Raw genomic sequence first — 7,589 nt, forward strand, 5'->3', positions numbered from 1 at the left:
CTAGATATCAAGAATCTGACTTTGCTAGTGTTGCTCTAAGTGCTTCCATTTAAATGAGCAACAATGAACCTACCAGCTTTGAAGAAGCAACAAACAGCCCTGATGCTAGATAGTAGATTGAGCCAATGAATGATGATATGAAGTCCCTCAACCAAAATGACACCTGGAGACTAGTACCTTTGCCAAAAGGGTACAAACCTATTTCATGTAAGTGGGTTTACAAATTTAAAGAAGAAATTCCAGAGGTGCAAAAGTCTAGGTTCAAAGCAAGACTAGTTGCTAAGGGGTTCATACAAAAAGAAAATATAGATTACACTGAGGTCTTTTCTCCAGTGGTGAAGCATACATCGATTAGGCTACACCTTTCCTTAGTTGTGCAAAATGACTTAGAGTTAGACCAATTGGATGTGAAGACAACCTTTCTACATGGGTTGTTGAATGAGACCATTTACATGAAGCAACCTCAAGGGTATATGAAAAGGGGAGAAGAAGACTTGGTTTGTTTTCTAAATAAGTCTATCTATGGCCTCAAGCAGTCACCAAGGTGTTGGTATGAGAGGTTTGATGAAATGATCTCCAAAATGGGGTTTAAAGAAGCTCATATGATTGGTGAATGTATACAAACTCTAGTAGCTTCAAGAAACATGTTTATCTACTTCTTTATGTAGATGACATGTTGCTGGCCGGGAGTTCCAAAGAAGAGTCGAGGCAAGTTAAAATGCTTCTAAAGAAAGAGTTTGATATGAAAGACCTAGGGGAATAAAAAAAGATCCTAGGCATTGAGATTGAAAAAGACAGAAAACAGGGCAGATTGCAAGTGAGTCAATCAAAATATTGTGCAAAAATATTACAGAGATTCAAAATAGAGGTTGCTAACCCAGTTGGCACTCCTCTTGCACCTCATTTCAAGCTTTCAGTAGAAAATAGTCCAAAAAGTTTAGATGAAGAGCACTTAAACCATATGAAGATTGTTCCCTATTCCTAAGCAGTGGGATCTTTGATGTACCTAATGACTTCTACCAGACCAGATCTGTCCTATGCTACAAGTATGGTCAGTAGGTACATGGCAAACCCTAGTAAACAACATTGGGAACCAGTCAAGTGGATACTGAGGTATCCGTGTTCATCAAAGGATGCAAGGGTCTTATATAGACAAAATGAGCCATCCAATGATGAAGTGTATGGTTATGTTAATGCAGACTATGCAGGGGATTTGGACAGAAGGTGCTCTCTATCAGGCTATGTTTTCTTATAAGGAAATAATTTGATAAGTCGGAAGGCTAGTTTGCAGCCTTTTATGGCTATTTCCACAACAGAGGTTGAGTTTATCGTACTGTCTGAGGCTGTGAAAGAAGGTTTGTGGCTAAAAGATTTACTAAACGATTTCAACATTAGACAAACAAAGGTTAGGATATATTGTGATAACCAGAGCACAATTTACCTATCTAAAAACCAACAGTTTCACAGCAGAACCAAACACATTGACATTAAATACCATTTTATCAAATAGGAGATTGAGAAAGGGGAAGTTAAGGTAGTGAAGATTCATACCTCAGACGATGCAGCTGATATGCTAACAAAAACAATTCCATTAAGAAAGCTTGGCCGATGCTTGGACTTTCTTGGGTTCGAGTTACCTGAAAAAGGTTAGCTCAGGTTAGTTCAACAAGCAAAGAGCGATAGGTATTAAGGATTCTTACAAAGGTGGAGATTGTTACAGAAAGATCCGAAGACAAGAAAACAAGATTTCAGGTAGTTGAACCGTTTTCGACTTCTTTATGTTATGTGTTGTAACCATCAGAGCTTCATCGTTGACCATTGCGCTTGTGTATATAAAGAAAAACGAATGTGAGAAGTGGTTGAGTTTGTGCCCTAAATTCTCGTGTCCTATAGTTTGTAAAAAACTTTGTACGAACACTTGTGATATATAATATGAATGATATTTACTTCACTACTTGACTTTGCACATTTAGATTTTTTTTATTTTATCCCAAACCAATAAACTTAATATCCCTAGTTGTCTTTATGTAACTTAAGCATGTATCTAGTGACATACAAGTGGATCATGTCTTAAGTGACAATAAAAATAGTCTGTAGTATATGGATATAGGAAGGAAACCTTATCCTGGTAACACTACGGATGCGACCCGCTTTGTGGAATTGTTATAAATGTTGTGACTTGTCATAGATGGTCTGATCCTGATCATTCATGTAGCTGTCTCTTATACACATCTAGATGTGTATAAGAGACAGGTCCTATACAAAGAGTTTGTATAAGACTTGACCTCGAAGTGTTAATGTCTTGTCATATAACACCATTCATGACTGAGACTTCACTTTACTAGGATGACCATAGGTAACATGACCTCAATCCAGAGTGAGTTGGGAACTCCTGCCTTTGAGGGCGGTTCTTTGATTTGCATGGGTGCGAATGGCCAGAACCCTGACTCAAATCTATCATTTTGGGGATTCGTCTGATTTAGGAGCTAGAAACTCAGCTTCACAAGATGGAGTTCACTCCTTCCCTAAAGTAGGGTGAGTAGATAGATTGTTCTCTTAAGGGCTGATCCTGGGACTTGAACGATGTGGCGCCACACACCTTCTCATAGCCCAAGAGGTATTCACACATAGTATGACTATGTTGTATTGTTCATTAGAGGGATTAGTGGTACTTAAGAAGAAATATGTAATTACAGGGGCAAAACGGCAAATTAGCCTGCTGTAATTACGAGCATCTATGAAGGGTCATCGTACTGATGATTGGTTATATCCAATGGACATAGAAATACATATATGGAAAGAAGAGTTCAACTGTCAGTCTTTAGTGAAGTGCCTGGTAGTTAACGGATGGTGGATATCGTGACTAAAGAGTTTAGTCAGCTGTTCATGCAACGTTGGAGCTTCGAGCCATAGGTCTATAAGGTCCCCTTAGTAGCTTGGATACAAGTTGAGAATCAGTTTTTGGGTTAGTTTGAAATGTTCAAATTGACAAGGGGGAGTTCAATTATATATGATATAATTGAACGAGTTAATTAAATATGATTTAATTAACTTTATGTATGAGACACATTAATTTGAAGAAAATTGGATATAAATATGGTTTATATCTAGTAGAGAAAAATATTATAATTAATATATGATATTACTTTATATGTTATGAATATGATAAGATCACATTCGTTGGACGGTTATAAAGAAAATGGGAAGGTGCCTCTCTTGTTCTAAATAACGGACGAGTGCATTATAAATAGTAGACGATGTGTTGATCTCGGAGTGTGCGGACATTGTAAAAAGAAAGTGTCATCGTTTAAAATCAATGCCTATACGACAGTGACTGCACGATCGTTTTCATATACGATATTGCTAAGCGATCGCATATCGATTACACTGTCGCGTGCTATTATCTAAACGATCGTTTACCTTTTTCCTAAGCGATCATTTAGCTCCCGGTATTTACTAAATGATCATGTAAACGATCGCTTAGATTTTCCTACACGATCGTTCAGACAATCACTCATCCTTTTCCTATACGATCGCTGACCTTTCTCTACACGATCGTTTAGATGATCGCTTACTTTTCCTACACGATCATATACTTCACCTAAACGATCAAGCATCTTGTCTATGCGATAGACGACCGCTTCTCCCATTTGCTTGATCATTATGTACGGTCTCTCTTCCTCCTTCCCTCTACTAAATCTGGACAAAGCCCATACTTTGGATTCTCACTCCAAGAATACTGAGGCTCTGAGTGGTGTTGTCTTCTCCGTTTCCTTCTGTTCGAGTGGTGATTGTTCGAGGTAGATGATTGGGCTTCAGACTCGCTGTGAAGAAGAAATCTTCATCTGGTATGGTTTCTTGATCTCTTTAGCATTATGAAAGTATGTTTGAATGTATATGTGGTAATTCTGTCACAATGAATTGGTAAGATCCGCTTCCACTCGTAGGTACTCTTGGATAAAAGTTCCTTCAAGAAGAACGTAAGAAATAAGAAGAAAAAGAGAGAGAGCAAGGCATTCATTCTATAATAACTTTGAAGAATAAGTAATAAAAAAGACCCTCCCGATTTGCACAATGGACGTAGGCCTTTGGCCAAACCACTTAAACTCTTGTGTTCTTTCTTTCTAACTCTACAATCGTTTAGCATTTACTTAAGTATTGTTTACACGATTGTAGTTCCTATAACATCGTGTATACGATTGCTTAGCTCTGCATCTAATCGTCTATATGATCATCTTGCTCTTCAGTTATCCTCTATACAATCGTTTAGCTCTAATCAACTGTCGTCTACACGATCGTCTAGCACTTCGTTCAATTGTTTACATAATTGAACTATCGTTTAGTTCTTGAAGCTTCGTCTACACGATTGAGTTGCCATCAGGTAAATGACAGAAGAGTTTTGAAGCCTCAGCATACAGTATCACCTGACTCTTGAATTGTAATTGACCGTTAAATCTGAGTAATTTGTGATTGCAAAACGAGAAGATCTTAGTCATCTGAGACAACACACAATTTATCTCCTTTTGAATGGTTGTATGATACTTCTTCTTCTTACTCTCATCTTAAAGTCTTTGGTGTACATGTTTTGTTTTACTGCATCCTCATGAGCATACCAAACTTGAACTCCGTGCTCGTCTATGTTGTTTTCCTGGCTCTGGTACTGAACATAAAAATTTTCTTTATTGGGATCCTATCTTTAAATGCTTACGTATCTCTCACCATGTCACCTCTAGGGAACATCGTATATTTTCTAGTCTTTTTCAATTTCACACCTCCTTATCTAGCCTTCACCCATTCTTTACTAGTCCTTCCACTGATCTATTTACTACTTGTGATTCTTTACCTGGCCCTGAGTCTCATACACTACCTATCTCCGAGCCAAATCAATCAGCTCTTGTCAATATGCTCTCAGATCTATCATCTGCTCTCAGTGTAAAACCTGAACCTGCACCTGTTCGTTGCTCTACGCAGGTAAGAGAAACTCCCCATCATCTTAAGGAATATCACTGTTTTTCAACTATCAAGTCTTTCGCTGATCCTTCATCCTATCATGAATCTTGTACTAACCCTTTATCGCAGCAAGCAATGAATGAGGAGAAGACTCATACTTGGGATTATGTTGACTTACTCCTTGGTAAGAAAATTATCGATTGTAAATGGATCTATAAAATCAAAAGTCATTCTGATGGATCTATTGAACACTATAAAGCATGATTGATGGCAAATGGTTATTCTTAGGAATATGGTATTGATTACGAGGAAACATTTGCTCTAATTGCCCGAATGACGTCTATTCGTAGTCTTTTGGCTGTAGCAATTGCCAAACAGTGGCCCTTCTTCAGATAGATGTTAAAAATGCATTTCTCAATGGCACTCTATCTGAGGAGGTATATATGAAGTCACCACCTGGTACCTCTCATCCACCTCAGAAAGTGTGTCTTCTTCCTTATGCACTATACATGCTCAAACAAGCTCCATGAGCTTGCTTTGCAACTTTCAGTTCTACCATCACTCAACTAGGGTACATCTCCAGCTCTCATGATTCCACACTATTTACTCGTCAGACTTCTCATGGTATTGTTCTCCTTCTACATATGTTGATGTCATGATCATTACAGGTAATGGTCCTCAAGCCATAACATATCTACAATGTTACCTGGGACAACACTTTGAGATGAAAGATTTAAGGTCACTCAGTTATTTCCTCGGCCTTGAGATCTCATCCTGCTCTGTTGGTACTATTTATCTCAAGTAGAGTATGGTTCTGATTTCTTGGCTCGATATGATATCACTGACTCTATCACATCATCAACAGTGTTGGATTCGAATGTTCCTCTGACTCTTTTTGATGGTGCTCCTCTTGAGGATCCTACCATATATCGGCAACTTGTTGGTAGTCTTATCTATTTGACTATGACTGGCCCAGATATTACTTATGAGTTCATGTTGTTAATCAATTCATGGCAGCTCCTTACACTATACATTCCACTATAGTTCTCTGTGTTCTACGCTATATCAAAGCCACTTTAGGCCATGGACTTCTATTCTCTTCACAATCATCCTTGGTTCTATTTGGCTACTCTAATGTTGACTGGGCTAGTGATCCTAGTGTTAGAGGATCTACTGCAGTTTATTGCTTCTATTTAGGTGATTCCCTCATTTCCTAGCGTAGTAAGAAATAAAATGTTGTTTCTCGTTCCAGTACAGAGTCCCAGTATCGCGCACTAGCAGATGCTACTTCAAAGGTACTATGGCTTCGTTTGTCCTTGTAGATATGGGGTCTTTCAACACCCTACCACTATTCTTCATTGTGATAATTGCAATGCTATCCAGATTGCCCACAATGATGTTTTTCATGAATGGACTAATCACATCAAGAATGACTGTCATTTTGTTCGACATCATCTTCAGAGCACCACCTTCCGTCTATAGTCCATATCCACTTTAGAGCAACCTGCAGATATCTTCACCAAAGGACTATCCCCTATTCACTTCACTCAGTTACCACGCAAACTCAAATTGGTCTCTACTCTACCATCTTGAGTTTGAGGGAGAGTGTTAATGTATTTATATCATTTAGTTGATTTTTAGGAGGATTTACTTTCCGTTTGTGTATAATTATCCACGTTTTTACCTCTGTAATTATGAAAATACAATAAACCTTGATAAGCTAAAATCACTTGTCATAGTCAATTAATTATTGTTTGCAGCAGCCTTCAAATTGATTTGGTAAAATTCTTTTTTGGCTTATTGCACAGCTAAAGACTCATAGTAAGCATCTCACTCTACAGTCAACTTGGGACTTTTCTCAATATGAAAAAAGAATATATACATAAAAAGATAGAAATATGAACTTAGAGGAAGTTATAAAAGAAACACACAACTGTCAGAGACGGCTATGTATTAATGCGGGGAGTTGAAGTAGATAGCCTGTTGTGTCTAGAATAGATAGAAAAAGAATGAAAGTAAACTTTTTTTTCTTTTAAATATAAAAAGAAAGAAGGAATTAAGTAAACAAATAAAAAAAAATTTAAAAAAAAGCTAAATGAAATTCAACCTAATGAGGTCTGATAGGATGATGTATGAATATTGCCAAAGTTACGTTCTAGTTCGTCGACATTTGTGGTATTGCAAACTAGCTGACAAAATATCATTATATATATAAATTGGATTATTGAAAAACACATAAGAAAAGTTCAGAAATAATTAAATAAAAATTATGTACCTCGAAACTAAGAACAGCTTTGTATTAGTTTTAGTAAAACCAAAACTCATTTAGGGGTGTTTGATAAATGGGTATGAGTTATTGGGTTGGGTGGGTAACTATATTTGTTAAGCCCATTTATTAAAACATTTTCATTTCTTTCTCTCTTTCCTCATCTTTGCCGTTTGAATCCTTTTTTTTTTTTTTTTTATCGTCAAACCTATGGGTTATTAAAACCCATTTTTTACCCACTCAAAACTCTCTTTTTTATTCCTCAAAACTAACCCTAGATATCAACATATTTTCATTTCTTTCTCTCTTCCCTCATCTTTGTCGTTTGGATCCCCAAATATACTATCCATATTATATAAAAATAAACTGTATG

Source organism: Benincasa hispida, chromosome 10 (genome assembly GCF_009727055.1).
Source record: "Benincasa hispida cultivar B227 chromosome 10, ASM972705v1, whole genome shotgun sequence".
Lineage (NCBI taxonomy): Eukaryota > Viridiplantae > Streptophyta > Magnoliopsida > Cucurbitales > Cucurbitaceae > Benincasa > Benincasa hispida.